Below are 23,215 nucleotides of genomic sequence, written 5' to 3' on the forward strand. Positions count from 1 at the left end.
TTCAGAAATCATTAGGCTGCAGAAAAGCCACTGAGTTTGCCAAATTAGCAGTGCCAGCTCTCACCTGCCCTTCTCTGTCATGCTCTCGTCTTTCTACTGACAAGAGGACACAGACAATCATAGCCAATGTCTGCACCTGCTTCACCATCTTCAAAATACACAGCATCCTGGAGTGAGCAGCACCTCAGTCAGAACCCTGCAGAACCCTGCAGAACCCTTCCATTGCCCTTTGTGTCTGCAGCCTGACCAACCCCTCTCCCAGGCCCTCTCAGCTTTCACTGGCTCAGACCTGCTCTCAGATCTCACCTCCTGGAACTCTCTGCAGTGCTGGGCCTTGTTGACAAACCCCCTTTTTGAAACTCCTTCTTCCTGTGGCCCCTCACAGCTCTCACAAACTCCCCCATACCCACCACTGCGATCCCTCTCATCTCTGTCTCTGGCCCCCTCTTCCACCTCTGCACCTCTAAACATTGGTACCCCAAGCCTCTACGATAGGATGTCTACCCACCTTTCTGGTTCTAGTGCCTGTTCTTCCCCTATATTGGAGGCAGGACAGCTTGGTGGTTAGAAGCAGATATTCTGGAGCCAGACCAACTGGGTCTGATCTTAGCTGTACAGCACTATGGTCTTGGACAGATAATAAATTGTTTTATGTCTATTTCTTCATCTGTAAAATGGAGACAATTATAGAAGACCTCACTTGGGTCACTGCAGGGATAAAATGAGCTAATATAGATAAAGGTCTTAGAACCATGCCTCGCACCTGATACACTCCATAATGTGCTAGCTATGACCACTATTACATGAGCCCATTGTTTCAGCCAAACCCCAAACATACACCATGTCCTTCTACCTCCGCTTCCTCTACTCAGGCCTTTCACTTTTCCTGTGAATGTCTATCTCAGCCAGGCCTTAAGGTGCTGACAAAAGCAACCACTCTTTAACACCTTTCTATATTCCCTCACCCCAGCTGTCCAATGAGATGGAATACCTCCCTTCTCTAACAGGGTGGGGCGGACTTCTCCCAGGGCCCTCTTCCTAATCTCGCTTGAATAATCATTAATTTTAGATGTGTCTTACCTTCCCACTCCCAGTTCATGAACTCCTCAGAAACAGTGGTGCATTGGGTTTTTTTCCCCAAATTTTTATCCCCTGTAACCTTATACACTGTAAAGACTCAGTCAACATTTGCTGGGTTAAGCTGAAATGCAGAGCCTAAAGCCTGGGTCTACATAACAATCTACAGAGACTAAAACAACAACAGATCAGCAGGACAGGGGAAGCCTCCCCCATCACCCCAAAGCCAACACAGATTTCAGGTTAAAAAGAATACAGGGGGAACTTCCCTGGTGGCACAGTAGTTAAGAATCCACCTGCCAATGCAGGGGACATGGGTTCGAGCCCTGGTCCAGAAAGATCCCACATGCCGTGGAGCAACTAAACCCATGCGCCACAACTACTGAGCCTGTGCTCTAGAGCCCGCGAGCCACAACTACTGAAGCCCGCATGCCTAGAGCCTGTGCTCCACAACAAGAGAAGCCACCACAATGAGAAGACTGCACACTGCAACGAAGAGTAGCCCCAGCTCACCGCAACTAGAGAAAGCCCACGTGCAGCAACGAAGACCCAATGCAGCCAAAAAAAAAAAAAAAAAAAGAATACAGGGGACCAAGTCAGTCATATTTGTTTCTCAGTTTCATTCTAGCCATTTCCTAATGGCCAAGAAAAAGCCAACCTTTTGGCAAGTTTGCAACCTGCTTCCACTTCTAAGAGTATTCCTGACAGGCTCACTCTGTCTTAGGGAGACATGTTTTCTTCCCTCAAAAATCCTATTTACTTTTTGTTTTAGGCTACTTCTTAAAAACATCCTTAAGAAGAGATCATTGTTCATTTTATTTTGTTATTGTTTTAAATAAAGTGCCAAAGATATAGGGACACATAATTCCTCAATTTGAGCAGGTAGATTACTCCTTAAGAGAATGTACTGGGCTCACCTCCACACTTAAGAACAAACAAGCCATGTATTACTTGTAAATACACAGCCTTTCACTTACATCTAGTTTCACATTACTGTTAGCCTGCTTCTTCATTCATGGAAAACACGACAAAGACCTTCCTAGCATTTAAAGTAAAATTTGAATATATCCTCATTCTTCTTGGGAAAAAAAATTCTGATTCTCCATCTAATCTTGGGCCATTGCCATTAGCTAGATAAATGCCAAACTAATGAAGTGATTCTGTAATACACAAAGACGGCTTAATGCAGCATGAGCTGAAAGAGCAAAAATTAGAAGTAATCTAAATGCCCCATAACAAGCTCACGTCTTATTGAGGGCATTCCCTTGATAGTTATGCAGCCATCTTAAAGAAGCATGCTGAAAACGAGGGAGCCACATGGAAACACGCTGAGGATATCATCTTAAGAGGAAAGGGGATGCAATGTGTAGGGGTATGTGTTTGTGCCACTGAGGCTGCCCCCGCTGGGCAGATTAGGTCGCAGGTTAGAAGTAAGAAGCAAGGAAAATTAGGGGAGAGCTGAGAGAAAATCTCAGTGAACAGGGCCAGAGGGGCTGGGGGTAGGAAAATGTGAAGCCTGGGCATGGGGCAGGGACCCTACTTAGGAGTACAGAATGGGAGATAGGAAAGGCACCCCAAAGCCAAGGTCATTTCAGGAATTCTATCCCAAAGCAAGCAAGGGGAATGGAGAAGAGAACCCTTCCATTGCAGAATGAATCAATCTCTGGGTGAGAAAACAATTTTCAAACCCCTAAGATACTTAAAGTCAAGCCTTGGCCTTTCCACAGTGTTGCCACCAGGCTCCCACTGGAGGGCTCGGCCCTTCCTAAGCCTCTGAGGCTAATCCCGCCCCAAGGCAGGAGGGATTTAAGGGGCTCTAGCCTAGAACACAGGGATTTCGCTTGTTTGCTGATAGCCTGGCAGATAAAGAAAGTGAGCCCCAGTGAGAACAAGTATCTTGGCCAAGGCCACACAGAGAGTTAGGGGCTGAGCTGACACTTGAATCTGAGTCTGCCAGTCTCTGGGTTTAAAGCTTTTCCGTAGAGCAACCTGATACAAGACTGACAGACGAGGCAGACTGGCCCTGCACAAAGTGTCGGCACCCAGCTGCTGACAGAGATGCAGTGGCTTATGAACAGGTGAACCAACCAGAGCAGGGCAGGAAGATCCCAGGGACCCCAGGGTACCAACAGTTGCCCCCAAAGAGAAAAAGCCCCCTCTTGTACCCCAGTCCATGCCAAACCCCTGCCTCTAACCCCTCAGCCTCCTGTACTTTGTGGGTTCAGATGAAGCTCACTGCCCTTGTGGGCGTCAATGTTGGTCCCTAAAGGCATGACCTCCGGCACTGCTGTGCCACCTGTGGGTTCCACAAGACAACTCCATCTCTGGACAGGAGAAAAAGACTCCAGAGCTCCTCCCCACATCTCCCGTCCCCCTTGATTCCTACCCATACCCCTACCAGAATCCCCAGTCTAGACACCTCCTGCCAATACAAGAGGCCAAACTTCCGGTCTGGCATGTAAGGTCCTCCCTCAAGGGGCCCACACCATCTACCTAATCAGGCCTCCTAAGGCACCCACACCCCTCCCCAGGCTGGCCAGGGGCTGCCCTCTCGTCCCTTATGCCACCTCCAGAAGCCATGCTCTCCTCCCCTACCCCAAAGCCCCTAAGCGCCAGCTCAAGCTTTCTCTCATTTTCCCAGGCCTCCTCCAAACACATTGGTGTTGCTCACATTGTCTCCACTGAATGACCCCAATCCTTCGTGGGCTAAGTAGCCAAAGGGCCAGGCTCTCAAATATGGAACAAGCAGGTCACCCAGACACTGCCATCCAAAGGACTATGCACAGGAGGCCCTCTTTTCTCCCAAACCTGCTCTAAATACACCATTAGACATTCCATCATTTAAGTGGTTGTCAAACTCTCCCTTGATCCGCCTTGGGATGGGGTGCAAACATTAGGCAGTGATGCTGGACCCGGGACAGCTAGTAAGGGTCCTGATGGATTCGAGAGCATCCCACCTACCACAGCTGCCTGCAATGAGCACTTCCTGGGCTCCTACTACGTGCCAACCAGTGGGCACAGGGCACAAAGACACAAATCCAAATGCACCAGTTGTTGCAGGAATTCAAACTCAAAGAGAAAAGAGTGAGATAAGCCTCTCTAATGCAGCGTGACAAATGTCACCCAGAGAGAGAAGGCACAGAGGGAAGAACAGCAAGGAAGAGAGGCAGCCAGGATTCAATTCAACAGAGAAGGGGCTGGGGAAGGGCTCAGAGAAAGCCGAACGGTCCCTGAGGGGTCATCAACAACAACAAGAAGCAGAAGAGTCGCCAGCATGTACTGGGTGCTGACTGTCTGCTGAGCACCGCACGGAGCACTTCGCTTGCTCTACTGCAAACTCATGCACTTATTCATTACGGACCCCTACTACCTGTCAGGCACTGTTTTAGGCACTCCGGATAGAGCAGTGAACAAAATAAACACGCGTTTCTGCCCTCAGAACTACTGAAAGAAGACAATAAACCAGATAAATAAGTAAAATGTATTGTATGTTAGATGGCAGTAAGCACTAAGAAGAAAAGTAAAGCAAGAAAGGGAGACAGGGAACGTGGGGGTGGGGCAGTGGGCTGGGTAGTACAACTTTAAACCAGGTGACATTAGAGAGAAGACCTGGAGAAGCTGCATGAACAAGCCATCCAGATATCTGGGGGAAGAGCATTTGAGGCAGAGGGGCAGCCAGTGGAAAGAGCTTGGACAGGAAGCACGCCTGGCGTGTTTGAAGAACAGCAAGGATTCCAGGGTGGCTGGAGTGAAGCGAGAGAGGGGCAGGCAGGGTCAGTGCAGACAGCCGCACAAGTTGTGCACTGCACAGCTCAGGAGGGCGCCGCTCACATGCACCACAGTGCGCTACGCAGAACCCAGTCTGCTCAAATCCTCACCAGGCCCTGGGGTGGGAGATGAGGTCAGAGAAGTACTGGGAAGCCATGTGGGCCAGGAGAAGGCTTTTCCTCTGAGTGAGACAAGAAGCCACTGTCAAGAGGGTTCTGAACTGGAGGCATGACCTGAGCTGAGCCCCTCTGCACAGGATCACTGGGCAGAGAGCACAGAGTAAGGAGGCAAGGTTGGAAGCAGAAAACTGCTTCGGAGGCTATTGCAATAATCACACTCAACTATGTATCGTATTATCCTCACAATCCCACGAGGATGGTTCAATGATCACTCTTTCATAGATGAAGAGATTAGGCTCAAGAGAGATTTGGTAACTTGCCCAAGGTACTCAGCTAGGCAGTGGCAGATCGGCCAGGACTGGGAAGCAGGGGATGAGTACATTCCAGGTGGAATGAATAGCATCAGTCATAGAACAGGAGATTGGCAGGGCTTGCACACTTGGGGAAAACGGCAAGGGCAGTCAGCGAAGGCCTGTCTGTGCCCTGGCCACTCTCACACAGAAGCCTGCTAGCAGTGTCCAAGCCAGCACTGCTCCCTGGACCAGAACCACCACCGCCTAACCCAGCTCCCTCTCCACGCTTGTCATCCCCACCTCAGTCCACAGGCAGCCAGAAGAGTCCTTAAAAAACATAGATCAGATATTATTTCTTGCTCTCAACACTCCAGTGGCTTCCCTTCATGCCAGGTGACCAGTAGACCCTCAAGTGATGCTGAGTGAATGGATGACTCCCTCATCCCTGCAGCCTCATCCAGGCCATCCTGTCTCAAAACAGGGGGAAGGGCCACCTCTTCCATCCCTCCTCAGCAGGTGTGGCCAGGACACCATATTAACCAGTCAAAATACACGAGGAGAGAGGGCAGCATTCAGACAACCTTGGGGCAACTTTCAGATTAAATTTTTTTAAATAAAATTGCTTACTCCAGAGCAACCTGGACACACTTTACCACGTTGTGGCCAAGGAAAAGGAGGTCTGCAGATATGCTTGGGCTGGAAAGACTGTAACAGGTGCCTTGTCCCTCTGAGTTTCCAAAGCTCTGGACAGCACTCTCTGTGGGGACGATGTCTAAGAGCTGCATGAGCTGGACAGAGTCATAGGCACTAGGCAGCCAATGAAAGGCCTTCCTCACCAAGTCTGTGAATTTAAGGGGTGGAGCCAATGACTATTCTCTTCTGGAGGCTAAATACAGTGGACCAAAGTTATCTCAGAAACTAGGGAAAACTATGAAATTAAGGCTGAAACAAAACTTTACCAAATGTGAGCTGGCGACTATTTGGAACAAAAGGATTTATTTCCCAAGGATCACTACCACTCCCATGGTTTAAACCCAGGCTCTCTGAGGGTCAACTCCTTCCAAAGCCTTTGTTATAAGCAGAAGGAGATACATAAACATACACACATACACTTGCATGTATGCAGATATATTTTTACAGGAATGGTAACAACACCGAAAGAATGAAAATAGTAACAAGCTCTCCCCCACCCACCCACCCAAGAAAACCGAATTTAGTAACAGAGAGCCTCCCAAGCAGGCCCTGGTAGGAGTGTTAAATGATCACTGCATGAATGACTTGTTCTCTGGTTAAACGGCACAGTTTGTGGGTGGGAGAGGGGTGGGGGGAGCTCTGGAAGCCAAGTGAGTCCCCAGACCCCTTCAGGAGGCAGATAACTTCAAGTTTTCCTATACTGCATCAAACCGGTACGTGGCAAGCTTCAAAGGCTTTGCTCTTTGAGCAGGAAGATGGGAGGAGAAGGGTCAGAGAAGCAGTCGTAATATCTGTAGAGGAAGGGGGCTGAGTCTCCATGGGGGTGAGGGGCCTGTCTGTCCCGGTTCTCGGAGAGAGGAGACATGAAGAGCAGGATGAATGGCTGAGTCCTAGTCTGACAGAGAAGTATAAAATAAAAGAAGGCTCAACAAGGGAGTTCAGGAAAATTACTTTTATTTGACCAACTCCAAGCTTTTCTGGGCAGTCAAAAGCCAAGCAGATAAGTGAGGCAAAAAGGTCCTGTGAGAGCTGGTCATCAAGACTTTCAGAAAGGGCAACAGCTCAGTGAATTCTTCCAAATACATGCAAAGGTCAGACTCGGGCACAAGCGAAAGGACTGGGGGTGGCTGGGTGATGGGGAAGCAGGGTGAAGCTAATGAAAACTAGTTGCCCGAAGGTGACAGCCCAATGTCCCACTGGAGGGACAATGAGAAGCTGGTCCTCATTAAAAGTTGGAAATTAGGGAGAGAATATAAGCTTATCTTTAGACAAAGTTGTGGCATGCACAAATCCAGACCCCTATGTGCAAACTGGCTCATCACTGTTTGGAAAACATAGACATGCACCTTGGGCAGTCCAGAGATGGGCAGGTGGAGGGACCAAGAGAGCCGGCCCCTGGCTCATGCCTTCAGCTTTTACTTTCTCCACCTGTAGATCCCGGCTGGCCCAGGCTGACTGAATGGGAGAAGCAGCTCAGAGGTCTCCTTGATCTCACCCCTCTGCGCCAGAAAGTACCGAGGACATAGCAGGAGCCAGGCCTTGGAAGCTTTCCAACTCTGGTCCCCCTGCTCCACTACAAATGGGCGCATGTAACCACCTCTGGGGCCACTCTTACAATCTGTAATTGTCTTTATCATTTATTTCTCCGTGGACTGCTTCTCTCTCCCACCAGAATGAAAGCTCCATGGGAGCAGAGGCCAGGCCTGCCTTGCTCATCGCTGTGCCCCCAGCCAGCATCTAGAACAGTGGCTGCCACATTGCAGGATCATAGCAAATGAATGCATGGCTCGGAGACTGCCTGGCTTCAAACACCAAGCAGTCATCTCGAAGAGCTGTGCCTCAGCCTGCCCTGCCCTGTCATGAACAGATGGAGGGGACACTAGAACTGGAAGGGTCCTGAGAAAACAAAGGACAGGGTCACGCAATCCCAGGGTAATAGAGCCAGAGGTACCTGAGGGACACAGGAATACAGGATAAAGGAAAACAAGTCACACAGCGAAGGGGAAACCTGCAAAATTCATTTCCTTAAGTGACTGTAATAAAGGCTAGTCAAATTCCAGGAGGAGCATTACTCAGGACATCTTTCCTAACACATTATAAACATTTAGCTTTCTATGTTAACTTCCAAAAGGAAAACATCCTCTTTATAACAAGTTCCTAAATGCCTCAGTCAGAAAATAATTTGGAGAGGTCTGAGTTAACATGATGGTTTGAAACCCAGGCCAGGTTGCCAAAAATAAAGACTCTTGATTTGGCTGGAGAGTATTAATTTGTGGGACTAATTTTTAACTGGCCTTTTATGATTATAAAAGTAATACATGCTCATTGTTGAAAAATAGGAAACCGCAGAGAAGAAGATGAGAATGAAAATCACCTCTAACTCCACAAGATGAGAACCACTGATAACACTGGTGCATTTCCCTCCTTCTATTAATGAAATTTTAAGAGTTGAGTGCACACCGTGAATATAATTTCAGTTCCTGCCCTCTTCCAGTAAAGTTCACTTAAAAGCACTCCATTGGTTTCCAAGAAAGAAGTTTACCCTTAGTGAATAAACAAATTAAATAACAAAATGAATAAAAGAAACCCTTCATGAAGTTAAAAAAAAAAAGTGATTATTCCACTGAACACCCATTTCCTTAGCAAAAGAAAAAAAATCACTACAGCTGAGACAAAAATGGCCCATAAGATAGAAGGATTAAACTCATCTTTGTATCCTCTTACCTATATCATATTTTCAAGAAATATATTTTGAACAAGCCACACATTTTTCAAATCAACAGAAGAATTTTATAACTGTATCTTATTGTTTTGAAGCAAAAAATCAAGTCTTAATGGTCTTGGGAAAGTTTTATCTTCCAATCTGCAGGTGAACCAAACCATTTAAAGATGATCAGTTCACATTCACGGACCATGACATCCAAGCGAAAGTCTTATCTCCAGTTTTGTTGTATTCTGTGACCTCAACTGTGGAGTAAGCAAATCGCCTTGCCAAGGACATGTGTGTCATGTGCTACCCGGCTGGGAGCTGCCCTGATGTCTGCCTGCATCCTGGTGGGGCACGTGGTTTTACATGTAGGCCCAAGGCCTTGGCCAGTGGAGAGTAGAAGAACCTTTCCACCTAGCAGAGAAGACTATCCAGGATCAAGAGCTCCTTAGCACAAGGCATTTTTTTTTCACCTCTCATAATAGTTCACACTTCATTCAACAAACGTGTCCATGTCAGGCACTGGGCTGGGTGCTCTGGACACAAAGGTGAACAACACTGAATAACACAGACGCTGTGCCCACTTCCACGGAGCTGCAGTTTGCAGAGCACTTCCCCATCCATTATCCTCACACTAAGCCTGGGAGACAGAAAGGTCATCGCCATTGTTCCCATATTCTAGATGATAAGGCAAACATTCATTGGAGTATTTTACCCCAGGTTATGACATGGAAGAGCTAGACTCAAATCTAGGTTTTCTGACTCTTCATCCAGTGCCTAGTTTCTGAGCAATGAGTTGCCCTGACTTCTAGATGGCTGCACGTGTCCTGGTTTCTGGAAGCCTTCTTAAATTCTGACCCTGGACTCAGGCATCTTCCCAGCTTTCCTGGCAAGAGTTTCAGATCCTATTTACCCCCTTCTACAGTGTAGCACACTGCTAGCCTCCCCCAGTGTTCAGTCTCCTTTCCACCCTGAAAAACAGATTTTGCTGGACTCACGGCCTCCCAACTGAAGATATTTCCCAGCTTCCTTTGCAGCTAAATGTAGCCATAGGACTAAGTTCTGGCCAATGGGATAAAAGAATGTGCTACTTCCAGGTCTTGCCCTTAAAATTACTGCATGTATTACTCCCTGATCCTTTCCCCTGGGAGACAGTAAAAACTGAAGCTTCCACCTTCAACCGCCAAGTGGAAGCCACTTGGTGGAAGCCACTGTCTTCATGTTGAAGACAGAAGGCCTGGACCCTTATCTACTCTAAACTGGTACATGAGAAAGAAATCAGCTTCCACCCAATTTCAGCCAATGTGTCTGTGGAGCTCCCTAATATAGGAATTTGCTCTGTGTCCCATCTAATACAAGAAGCTTGAGTGAGACCAGTTCTACATTCTCTTAGCAAAGCCCCTTGTCGCCAATTAAATACCTTAAAGGGGATGTTCAAAACTATATAAGAAAGTATTCCATTCAGGTTTATTTCATGGAAAACTTTTCAAAAATGAAATTAACAGGATCTCCAAGATGATTTATGTTCAGGTCACAGGAAAATTGAGAGGGCCCAGAAAAGCAAACCAGCCTCCTATAGTAACAGGAGGGGAGACAGCTCTAAGTGGTAACACCACCAGTTCTCTCTCCTACAGCAGTTTACTCCATTCCTAGAAAAGGCACCAAGAGCTGAAATCATGTGAATCAAGGCTCATTTCTCCATGGAAACAATGTGATAATAAGAGCTTGTGTTCCCAACCAAGAACTCGATGGTCAACTTTTTAAAGAAATTACATAAACTCCATGTTTTAGCATCTATTAAAGCCTTGGGACTTTTAAAGCTAGAAGGGCTGCTGGTCCAATAATATACCGCAGAAGATCTTTGTATGTTCTGTACCATCAAAAGTAGGTGCAAATCAATTAAACCTAACACAGTAACCAATCACATGACCTTTCATTTATTCTGATTCAGTAACAGTGTAGTTTGTAGCACTTCACTTCAATAATTCCTGCTGACCTCTGAATATAGTAAATCAGAACACTTAAGAACATCTTCAACAGAGTAAGCAAAGAGGAACTTGGGAAGAAAGTAGAAGTTGTCAGAAAAGTGGTGTTTAAGCCTGACTCTGCCACTGACTAGCTTTGGGACCCTGGACTGTAGTTTAAATTCTCTAGGTATTTCTAGCCTGCAAAATGTGTCTTGATAACTCCTCTCCTCATAAGGCTGTGGTGAAGACTAGACAAGACAATACATGTAAAAACTACTTTGTAAATCACACATGAAAGGTGGATGGCATTGTTATCATGACCGTGACCTCGGGAAAGGCTTTTGTGAGATTTTGATGAGCATCAACGTGAAAATGGAGCAGACTACCAACTACCCAGCCACTTTTTGAAAAACTGACCCAGAGCAATTCTTTCGTAGTCCTCTCTTTCCCTCTTTAAAATCCCCCCATAGGCACTGGCTGGCAAGAGTTAGTCAATCTGCTGCATTCATCCTTGCCATCCATTTGCTCACAAGCCACAGGGAAGCCGGCAAGAGCTGCTAGATGTCAGCCATGGCCATGAAGGAGGGAGAGACATGGCCACTATCAACCAAAAATGCCTTCCAAAGACCCACTGTGCTGTCAGAAACCTCAAAACCAGATTCAGAAAGCATTTTTGGGTCCCAGGAAAAGGGAGGAAGAAGAATGCGTCGGGTAAGAGTGCAGGCTCTGGAGTGAGACTGTCCTGGGTTTGAATCATGGCTTTTCCACTCACTGTGTACCATCAAAGGCACTGGGTCTCAGTCTCCCTAACTAGAAAGTGGGACTGACAGTGCCCACCCCACAGGGCTATTGTGAGTACTAAATGGGAAAAGTCATGTGAGCACTTAGCATAGTTCTCGGCAGAATGGTAAATGCTCGAAGGTTAAGTACTGCTATAATTATTATTATGAATAATAAGTACATCATGCAATACTAACAGTAATTAAGATTTGGCAAATCTATAGTCCTTCATATCAAGACTTTGCTACAAGCTTTATAACCAAGTATTACCTGGACAGCATGCTGAATCACCCACTAATTCCCCAAACTAATCAAGGTTCTTCTGGACTTCTTCCTATTGCCCCAGGATAGGTGAAACATCTAAGAATGCCCAGCTGGCCAGCTGGCTAGATTCTGACACTTGTTTTTCTGGTTCATAGCTGTCCATCACTAGCCTGAGAGGTGTGCACAGAGGAGAAGAGATTAACTAGGATGTCTGTGTCTAACTTTTCTATCTATGCCGAGGCTGGCCCCCCATCTCTCAGGGTGCAATATATCATCTTTAAAACACGGCCCTACACCAGCAAAATGAGGCTAGTCAGCACCCATTTGGTGGACAGCGCCACATCCCTAAACACACCCTGGAGGCAGGGGAACAACCTCGGTGCCCTCCGGGCTCTCCCTGAAAGGCTAGTACACCTTCACTATTAACACCACGGCTGCTACTCCCTACAACCAGGGAGCAACTTTACCGCTTCCCAAATCCCTACTCTTTCCTTATCTCACTTCAGCATCAAAACCACACTGTAAGGGGCTGGACAGGAATTGTTATACCTGTTCCACAGACAAGGCATCAGCCACAGTTTGAGACATTAAGTTATTTGGCTTAAACTATCTGGTGCGTAAGTAGCAGAAACAGTCTAGAATGCAGTTTATCCGGTTCCCAATTAGGGAACCTTTCTGGAAAATGTGGGTATTTGTTTTTAAACATTTGACTTCCATAATGGTGCTTTGCTTCTCAAGAATTCATTAATCAAGGTGTCTCGGTCACAGTACAGTGCAGATTCACATACTTAAAAGCCACTCACACAAGCAGATGTTCCCCACACTCTAGAATTCTGAAGGGCAACTGAAAACAGCCATGCCGATTAACATAACTGACAATTCCCAGTTCTGGCTCCGCTGAGATGAATCTCTGTCTGGATTCAGCTAGTAGCCTCATATCAGGTCTCTGCTGCGGTTAGTCCCTCTGCTCCAATCCAGCTGGAACATTCATACTGGACTAATGCTTTAGGGAGAATCATTTCACATCACTAAAATCATAATCATAATAAAACAACTTCAGTGGTTTTTACCACTCTCTACCTCACTAGGTAAACTTTGACTTGCCACTTAACGTTGCTGAGTTTCTTCTACAAAACTAAGGAGTGGACTAAATAGAGTCTTGTCCACTTCCAGCTCATGACTCTAAAACCCCCAGCCAAGCCCAAATCCTGCATCTGGAGGACAGTGGGAGACAAAGGATTCCACTGGTCAAGAGTCTCCATGGCTTGGTTTTTACACCTGGATCCACTGCTTCTTAGCTATGTGACCTTAGGCAGGTTACTGGATAACTCTATGCTTCAATTTCCTCATTTCTAAAATGATGCTAATAATTGTACCTACTTCATGGGGTTTTGTAGGCATTAAATCAGGTAATATATATGAAGTGCTAAGGACATCATAAGAACTCTCTATATATTAGCAATTATTATCGTCTGAAATGAAGAACCCTCCATTCTAGGCAAGGCTGTGTCCCTGAATACAAGCTGGTCATTCCTACCTCTGTGCTTTTAATTATGATGTGTTCCCACCCACTTGCTCCCTGGAAATACCTGTGCTACCCTTTTCTGTGAATCAAAATTCTACACATCCTTAAAAAGTCTGGATTAAATCTGATCACTTCCATGAAGCCTCCTCCCTCACATGGCAACTCACAAAGAACTCTCTAGTCTCTGAATTCCTGTAGCAGTTATAGATCATCTAGACCACTTTATTGACATTATATGTGGCCTTGGTTTATCCATCTGCAGATAAAACTGCAGGCTCCTTGGCCACAACAACTATTTCTGTTCTTCCTCTGGGTCTCCATGGTGCCTGGTATATTGCCCTTCAGGTATTTGTTGACTGAATAAAGAAATGTATAGTACTACACCCAAAGAAATATGCAGTAGGTTTTCTTTTAGTTGATGTGGTTCAGCTATTGATTTGCTGTACTTTGGAGCCAATTAAAGATAACATAAAGATAAACATCAGCAGGGCAGGGACATCCATGGCCAGCTAAGTCCTGATCATCAATAAAAGATACTGATATCTGGCCAACCTGAAGAATAAGAAAAACACAGGTGACAAAAGGAAACAGTATCCTAAAATCCAAAGTACACTGCAAGACCAAGCACATGAGCCTATATACTGTTAGGGTGGGAAAGCTGAGGTTTTCCCAAGCTGAACTCACTCACTCAGCAACAATTTGTTGACTACTCTGTGCAGACACTGTCTTAGTTGCTGGGGATACAGCAGAGAAAAAAAACAGACAAAATTCCTGCCAGTATTCCAGGATCTAAGGAGGAACGCTGGGTATAATGCCACCCTCTAGCTCCCAAGTGAAATCCGCAGAGCAACAACTTCTTGCACCAACTCCTCTTGTTATGCCTTCAAGTAACGGAAAAAGAAAAAAATGAAACATACTATTCACAAGTAATCAAACAGAGGCAGAGCTCAAAGTGCACTGTCACTCCCAATGAGGCTTCCCTCATTCTAGAATCTACTGGGGAAGTTCGCCATGTAGCACTCTGCACCCTAAGACAGCTGAACTCTAAGCCTCTAACACCCTAAGTCCCAGCTGAGCTCTGAGACTAGCATTGCTTAAATATCAAACCTCTCAAATAGCAAATGTGGCTCTTGAGGCCAAAAACAACTCAGAGGTGGGAGAGCAGGAAGGGAGGGGTGGTAGGTAAAGGATCGGGTAGTTTTCACTACTGCAAAACCTGAAGCTCTTCTCCTTTGGAGCAGGAACCTCTTCTAATCTAAAGCCTCAAAAAAAAAAAAAAATTTTTTTTTTTCCTCCAGCAGGATACTGAAAATAGCTTTGCATTTAACATTTAAAATTGTTTTTGATCCCACACTCCTTCAGCTCTGCTCTCTCCTGCAAACTCGTTCCATTCCCTAAGGGCACTTATAAGTATATTTCAAAAGCAACAAACCAGAGTCACCATTTTTATCCCTAAGAGTTAAAAAGAAAAAATGATTTACATAATTACATGGAAGATAAGTTGAGGAAGAACACAGGAATCTTATCTGGACCAAAAGTTCTAGGACAAAATTTCTTTCAACTCGTCAAGAGAGATAGCAGATTAAAATCAAGGTTCATATCGAAGGCATAACTGTTGGGTACCACACATGGGAACTTCTTGAGTTCCTCATTGTTTGTGTGCCACCTACTTCTTCAAAACGAAAGTGGAGGTAGCTACTGGAGGGCAGGTTTGAACAATGAAATACATGCATGTTTTCCCGTGACATTGAGAAAACAGGATTTTATAGCCAAGAAGGACCTGAGAAATCAAAGTTCAATGAGCGCAACTTACTCAAAGTTACTCAGCAAGTCAGTGGCTGGCAAAGACTGGAGCCCAGGCCTCTCCCAGCTCCCAGCCCACAGTTTTCCCCACTCTCCACACCACTGTCTCATTTATAACACATGAAATGAAATCTTAAAGGCACAAAGGCAAAAATCCCTTTTATAAACCTTTTTGTCAGACTAGAAAAATAGTAGGAGAAGTGACTTAGGTAAATGGGTCCCATTAACGCTAGTAGTAAATGACCTTTAATGCTATATAGATGGGGGTCTAGCTTCAGAAGGCTTAATTAATGCTGATAACACTTTAGTACTAAATAGTATGGTTTCAGCTAGAGTCAGCACTAAACGGCTTTTGTGGGCTTGCCTGGGATCCAAACCACCATTTAGTTCATTTTATTCTATAGAAAAATTTATCCCAAGTTTCCATCAACTGCCTTACAAATGAACTTTTGAAACAAAATCTGTTTTTAAGATGGCTGTGCATATAAAACAGAATTCTGAAGTTTGAAGCTCTGCACTAGACATAATTAAAACAGTAATAGGGCTTCCCTGGTGGCGCAGTGGTTGAGAGTCCGCCTGCCGATGCAGGGGACGCGGGTTCGTGCCCCGGTCCGGGAGGATCCCACAGGCCGCGGAGCGGCTGGGCCCGTGAGCCATGGCCGCTGAGGCTGCGCGTCCGGAGCCTGTGCTCCGCAACGGGAGAGGCCACAACAGCGAGAGGCCCGCGTACCACAAAAAAACAAAACAAAACAAAACAAAACAAAAACAGTAATAGTTGGTGATACATGCTAGGAGTATATTTATGAGAAAATCCTTCAAACCCTTAATTTGTTTATGTGCAATATAATGTTTTATTAAAAGCCTTCTCAGCAGGATACGGTAAACTGCTTTTTGTACAATGTATAACCAAGGGCAAATGCTCCAATTTTGAGTGCAAGTATTTACAGGGCTGTTGGCACTGAGCTAAGGGTTACAGGGAGGATAAAACATCTAAACTCAAGGAACTAAAAATCCAGTTACACTGGCCTTTATTTTATTTCAAAAACAATCAAACTACTTCCAATCTCAGGACCTTTGCACTGGTTGTTCCCTCTTCCTAAGATACTTTCCCCACATCTTCCTGCAGCTGAGCTCAAATGTCACCTCTTCACCCGAGGACCCAGCTAAAGCAACCTCCTTCATCATCACTATGTGGTTTTTACTCTATGTGGTTTTACTCTATGTGGTTGTTCTATGTGGTTGCTTACCTAGCATCTAGCACTACCAGGAGTTAACATGCTTAACTGTTTACAGTCTGTCTCCTTCCCCTGGGACTCTGTTTTGTTCACTGCTGTACCTTCAGTGCCTGGAACACTGCTATGCACACGGCAGGCATCCAATAAACTTCACTGAATGAGTCAATGAGTAGAACTGGAGGGTGGGAAGTGAGGACAAGATAATTATTCATGAGACAATTAAAAAATGAGAGAACTGACCATTCTAATTGGAATCGATATGATCAATATGCTAATTATGAAGTACCAATGCTTCTGAATGAATGGCTGGCAATCAAAAGTAAAAAAAGTGTGAGAGAGAGAGCACAAAGGGGACAAATGTCATCAGAGGAAGTTTCACAAAGAAGGGAGTTTCAAGGCAGGCTGGGGCCAAGAAGAGAGGCCTCTCAGGTCAAGGGAGAGAGCTGAGGGAAGACAGACAGAAGGAGAGAGTAGGGCATGGGGTGGCCTGGGCAGGGACAAGCAGAACTGAACCCCAGGCACTGGGCTTGGTCTGCAAATGGAGGTAGAGGCAGGAAGCAGGACTGGTGAGCAGGGGGAACAGGGTCAGACTCTGGAGAGTCTGGAAGACTGGATACAGGAGTGTCAACCACAGGCCACTGGCAGCAGGGCTGTTCTTGGAAGGCAAAGTTGGCCACATCATGTGGGAGGAACTGAAGGAAGTAGAAGGTAGAGCAGAAAACTGGTTAAAATATGACCTTGATGGTCTAAGCATGAGGGAGGCAAAAAGAGCCTCTTCCCTCTGCTTAGACATGAGAGAGATATAAGTGAGCAGGAGACATCCCCCCTCTTCGCCCCCCCAAAAAAGACGACTTCCAGAGTATTTCACAGTAGCATTCCATGGCAGATTCGGGTCAACTTCCCAAACATTCTATACTTGGAGCATTCAAGAAGGTGAACAGAGATTTAAAACAATAACTCTGAGGGCAGGGCATGTCTTTCCATGCCTTTCAAATCTGAGTTTAATTACCTTCAGTATAGCCTGTGTTTATTATCTTTCTATTCTTTGGAAAAAAAAAAGTAGTATCTAATTTCACCGTGCAGTATACATTTGAACATTATATAACACATTTTTATGTAACAGGTTCTTGAGATAAAACAATGTTTCCCTTACTATCTAAATGTATTTGGGGAACAACTGGCATTAAAAAATATATTTATATATACGTACACATTAAGGCTGTGGACATCTGTCTTTGGGGTAAGAAGCTGGAGAGGAGGAAGAGGTGAGAGACTTTACAAAAGGTCTCCTCCCCATGACGCTCTCCGCAGATGGCCCGGCGGGGGCAGTGGGTGAGGAGTTCTGTTAGGAGGTTCATCTCACACAAGCTGCCTGGGGAGGGGCTGGCTGAGCCACATGAGGCTTACGTCAGAGCAACGCCGCAGAAAGGCAGGAGGAAGCAAGAGATACAGAAATGTACAACAGGATGTGAGATTCACGCTCACAAGCCCCTGTAACTCACACTTGGGTAATATCCAGACGTGCACCCCTTGTGTCCCACCACAGAGGACTTCAGTCCTGCTTAAAAGGAGGTATACACCATGTCTGTCAGCAATAAGACTGGTCACCAATCACCTCGGGCCTGCCTGGCTCCTGGCCTGGTGCCGGCTGCTTCAGACACGGGATCAAATCCAGTGGTTCCTCCCAGCAGGCATCTACCGCAGTGGTTAGACAGCAGACTCTGGAAGTGTCCGTCCCTCCCCCGTCCCCCTGCACCAATCTGGCTCCACCCCATACCAGCTGGGCAGTTCACAAAACCACCTCACTTGTAAAATAAGGATAATCATGGTACCTACCTCATAGGGCTGTTATGAGGATTAAACAAGTTAATAAACATAAGGTGACTAACATATCTGCTGGCACTTAGAGAATGTTCAATAAATGTTAGCTGCCGTTACCATCATTATTATTATTTCTATTTTGCAAATGAGGTAAATCAGACTCAAAGAAGCTAGCTAATTTGCCCAGGTCACACATTTCAAACAGTAGTTGAAAGCATAAGTACTTGTAAATGTTTTACTCAGCATATGTACAAAATCTAATGGGTAGAGTATTAACCAGAATATTAAATTAGACAGACCATCCATCCCCTTCTTTAACCAGGCTGGATAAACATGAGTTTACCCTATTTAAAAGGACAGCATGTACTAACATAAAAATAATTTCCCATCATGTGCCAGCACTCAACGTTCTCCTGAAGCAAAGATGACTAAAGCTTACCCAATCTCATCTCCCCGACTTTAGGTCCCCAACTCAATCCCTCCTTCCATGCAGACCTAACTACTCATGGCCACGCCCACTCGTGCCCCTGTTGCATCCCTCCTCTCATGCTCCCACCTCTCCACAGGTATATCCCCTTCCCTCCATGTGCTTAGTCCCTGAGTGCCTATCCCACCCCATCTCCTCCTCCTCAAGATCATTAATTGGCATTGGACAAGCATATCCTGAAGGCTCCCTATGCCTGTGATTTGGGGAAACCAAGATGAACTCCCCACAAAGTGCTTGGCCTGGAACCAGCAGGTAAGATATTCCCAGAGACAGCCCAACACGATATGGGATGCAGCAGTACCTACAGTAATTAGAGCTAGATCAAGGGCTGGGGACACTGCCGCCCAGTGTGGGGAGGAAGAAAAACAAAATGAAGAAATAGCTCCAGGAGGACCAAGCATTTGAGCTGGGTCTTAAAGAAGAGTAGGATTTGGATGAGAGAAGGCTGAGGCATAGAACGGGCCAAGGGCTGGTCCAGGGAGCAGACAGCTCTTCAGCTTGACTGGACAGTCCTGTGCACACAGCCAGGCGGGCTGCGTGTGGAGACGCAAGAAGGAGCAGCAAGACTGACAGCTAACAACCATGAACGTTTACTATGTTCCATGAAGAGCTTCATGTATTTTTAATTCTTTAACTCATTGAATCCACACTGCAACACTCTGAGGTAAGGACTAAAGTGATTCCAGTCTTACTGATGAGAACACCAAGACAGAGAGAGCAAAGCAACTTGACCACAAGTCATAAACCTAGTAAGAAACAGTTAGGATATAAAATCTGGCTCCAAAGTCTGTGCTTTTAACCACCCAACCAAAGTCCCTCTCAGGACAGCCTGATGGTGAAGGGGTACAGCTGTCATGAGGATGAAATGAGACCATGCTTGCAAGCAGTTTGCAACCTGTAACTCCAAGGCCACGGATGCTGGCAATAGGCTGCCGTGAATGTCTACAATGGACCTGCTAGCAGCTGAAGCAGGAGAGACACATCAGGACCGGAAAGGGGACCTGAGCCCACTGGGCTAGTGTGAAGAGCAGAGGCCCAAAAACACACCTACTTTTAGGGTGTGCAGGAAGGAAACCAAGAAAGCAATGTGACCTAAAGGCTGAGGGAGGAGGAGATTTCAAAAAGGAGGGAAAGACAGGTGGGTATAAGCTGCAAAAGGGCCAAGAACAACAATTTAGGACTAAGAATGAGGCCCTGCAATTCAAGACTTAAAGTTTTTGGAGATATTTGAGATGAAGTATGAAGAAGGATAGTAGAGAGGGTGCAGGAGCTAAGAGTGGAGCCGATGAGAGAGTGGAGGGGGTGACCGTTCACAGCCCTGGGAGAGGCTGCCAGGCAGGGAGGGGAGCGAGACAGGGGCCCAGGGGCACCAAGTGCAGACACATGAAAGCTGCCCGCTGCACAGTGGCCCACAGCAGGCCTGTTTCTTCCCCTTCCATCCTTCCCTCCTCAATCAAGACAAGGGCTTTTCTAGGGTTGGTAAGGAGACTGAGGGCAAACAGCACGAAGGATATTCCCATGACAGGACCGAGAGGACCCTGGCAGCACTGAGAGGGAGTGTCAGCAGACACTGAGGGAGGGCTTCCTGTGTGCCAGGCGTTTTACCCACATCATCTCCCCTGATCCTCACAGGGACTGTAGGAGGCAGGCTCCTTCATCACACCACAGAGGAGGAGCCTGCAGTCAGAGGAGTCTAGCGCTTGTCCAAGGACACACCACCCAACCCAAGTCCCAGGTCCTGCTACCAGAGACCAGGCTCCTGCCCAAATTGAGGGTCTAAGAAGAGGGAACAGGGGAGAAATTCACTTGCGTTTTCCAAACTGGGAGGAAAAGAGGAGAGATGGGGGAAAGGGACAAGACATTCTGAGCCGGAAGGAAGAGATGCTGAGGGAGCTTAAGTCAGAGCAGGTCTTGTTTAGAGACAGAGGGAGGAGAAAAGCCAGGGTGGGTGTCTCGGGTAAGTCTGGGTATTATGATGAAGTGGCAATGAGAGAAAAGACTGTGGAGAAGGGTGACATACCTGTATTTCTAGGCTCCTAACTAAACCTCGAGGTTTAAAAAGGAAGTAAAAAATTACTTCCCTGCAACTGCTATCACGATGTTAACGAAAATCACTACCTATGACTGTAACATCACATGGGGCAGAAACTGTTTCTTTAATATCTGACTTTCTCCAACCACCATGAGTTGATGGACTCATAAATAGAAGAAAGCCCATAGAAGGAAGGCAACCCTTATACCAAAGAGAGATACAGAATATTTCGTTTTTACATATGCTTATGCATTTTGTTAACAAGTCTTTCTACAGTGCCTGTCCATTGTTATACTAGTATATAAATTGCGTAGAGATCGTTGGTATGGAGCGATAAATCTGAAAGTAGGGCCACTTCCTTTTCCTCTCTGTGGTAGGCGAACCTCTTCCGCAAATAGCAGACAAATTCCTGAGTAGTCATCATTTTATAAATCATTTGAAATGGATTCTTTAAAACACCATCTGTTGATCTGTTTAAGTTTCCCAAGAAAATAGGACTTCAGCTCAGATATTCTGGAGGCTCCAGCAGGTAAATACCAACCTGAATTCAGCTGTATTAAATATTTAGAGATGCACAGAACTTTAGAGCAGCAGGAACCTCTGAGATCACCTAGTTCAACTGCCTTACTTTCCATCTGAGGCAAGTAGAACTCAGAAAGGTTCAGGGACCTGCCCCAAGTAGCACAGCCATGAAAGCCCAAGTCTGGGCTAGAACCAGGAGATTCTCTCAAACAAGTGCTCTTCTACCACACCTGCTCCTTTCTCTTTCCCTCTTTCTAAACTCTAGGGGTTGGAATAAGGTATAAATTTAACCATAGTTTTAACTTACTATTATTATGCACTGGCTACATCTACAATCAAAACCAAAAATGCCCCTACAGATCCAGCTTTAGATAATACAGGCAATTTCAAATCCTGCCCAGGAAATTTTAAAGCCTTCTAAATATGTTCAACAAAGTGTTTTAAAGACTTATTAGTAAAGTGAATTCAGTAACAGAGCATGGAGTGAAAGATTCAATTTTGTGTTAAAAAAATATTTTAGAGTTTCATTGATATGGAAATCAAATTTAACAGCAGTGATTTTTTCTTTTCTTTTTAAAATCTTGCAAGCACGGAGAGCATGAGATTATTCAAAACTGCTCAGGAGCAGCAATGATTATTTTAAGCTCATGATTCAACCAGTACATTAATTAAAAACTCCATCAACCCAATTGACAGATCCTGATATCAATGAGACAAGAAGAATTAAAATAATAGTTGTCATATAAAAATAGATTAAAGGAAGGAACAGCAGCAGATGTCAGGAGGACAAATGACAAGCACTGTGCGAAACTAGATGCAGCTAATGGGCAGCTTTTATGGATTTTTTAAAAAACGAAGATCCTGGAAATACACGTACGGTCAAGAAATGCTTCTTCGAATCTAATTTCTGGAAGCTGAGTGATAAAACTTGGCTAATAATTCCTTGCCGAGGAGTAGCTATGTAAGCAGGGAGAGGAGACAGCACGCGCAAAAGTGCCAAAACAACACTAGGTGACTCGGAAGGGGCCGAGGCAGGGGAGGGAAAAGAGGATGGGAAAGGTGAGGTGAGGGGGGACAGCCTGATACCCCACCGGCCCGCACAAACTTGACAACAAACGCCCATGTCCAGTGCAGCCTTTCCTTCCCCCGCGCCTGCCCTCGGTTCCGCAGCCGGTTCCCACGACCCCTCGGGGTGACTGACTCGAGCCCCACAAGGTCGGCATTAATTTCTATTCTTCCACTTATTCCTCTGAGCAAACAAGAGCTCTCTTGGCTGTCAACGTCCGGCAATCGTGAGCGGGAAGCTTTTTCTTTGACATCTGTCAAACCCCGTGCTAAACCCAGCCTCGCTGCGGTCTCCAGGACTCCAGGGCGGGCGGCGGGCCCACACCTGGGCGCCGGGCGACATCCCCGTGCCGTGGAGCACCTGCTCGCAGACCCAAGGGGGATCCTCCCCGGGCTGCCCAGGACCCAGATGGCGCAGGCCGGACGAAAGTTCGCAGGCTGGGGTCGGCCGCATCTCCGGCGGGGAATACCCGGGTGCAGCGGCAGCACCCGCGACAGGGCCGAAAGGGCAACGGGGGGCTCGGACTCCCCAAGCCCGGCGGAGACGCCCTCCCCGCCCCCACTCAGCCCCGCAGGCTCCCGAAAGGGAAGTGGAGGAGGCGGAGGAAGAGCAGAAGCAGCATCTCTCGCCCAACGCCCCTGGGGTGCAGCCGTCAAGGATGGTCGCTTCGGGGGTCCCCGAACCTTCCAGGGATACATCCTAGGACTCGCCCTCAGCCGGGTCACTGCTCCCAAAGGGTGGAGCTGTCCCTTTAAGAGGCAGCTGGCTGCTCCTACCTCCTCTCCCCGCCACCCCCCGGGTCAGGTAGCGATGCCCGCAGAGGGGAGGTGGGTATTCCCGCGGACTCTTTCCCGGTCCCTTTAAGGGCGCCTGCGGCACCTCTGCCCGCTCTACCCCGCAGCGCCAACCCCCGCGAGTGAGGATGGGGGCGGACGGGCGCGGCGCCTTTAAGGAGCGCAGCCTCCCCGCGGCCCGGGTGGGGGCAGGGAGCGGGCACGGGCCCTTTAAGGCCGGCAGCGGGCACGTCGGTCAGGGCTCCCCGGCGGCCGGGCTGCG

At 46.7% G+C, this 23,215-nt stretch overlaps 1 protein-coding gene across 7 annotated transcripts in view; it reads right to left on the reverse strand.

Moving 5' to 3' along the window:
* Window positions 1–23,215, reverse strand: part of BMAL1 (basic helix-loop-helix ARNT like 1) — a 104,326-nt gene that overhangs the window by 80,874 nt on the left and 237 nt on the right. The window contains exon 1 of one of the 7 annotated variants that reach the window (XM_060303487.2): window positions 22,936–22,954. The exons of the other annotated variants lie outside the window; for them this stretch is intronic. The gene's annotated coding sequence lies outside the window, so the exon portion shown is untranslated. Of the gene's footprint in view, window positions 1–22,935; window positions 22,955–23,215 lie in introns of those variants that run through there. 7 annotated transcript variants of the gene reach the window in all.

This window comes from Globicephala melas, chromosome 8 (genome assembly GCF_963455315.2).
Source record: "Globicephala melas chromosome 8, mGloMel1.2, whole genome shotgun sequence".
Lineage (NCBI taxonomy): Eukaryota > Metazoa > Chordata > Mammalia > Artiodactyla > Delphinidae > Globicephala > Globicephala melas.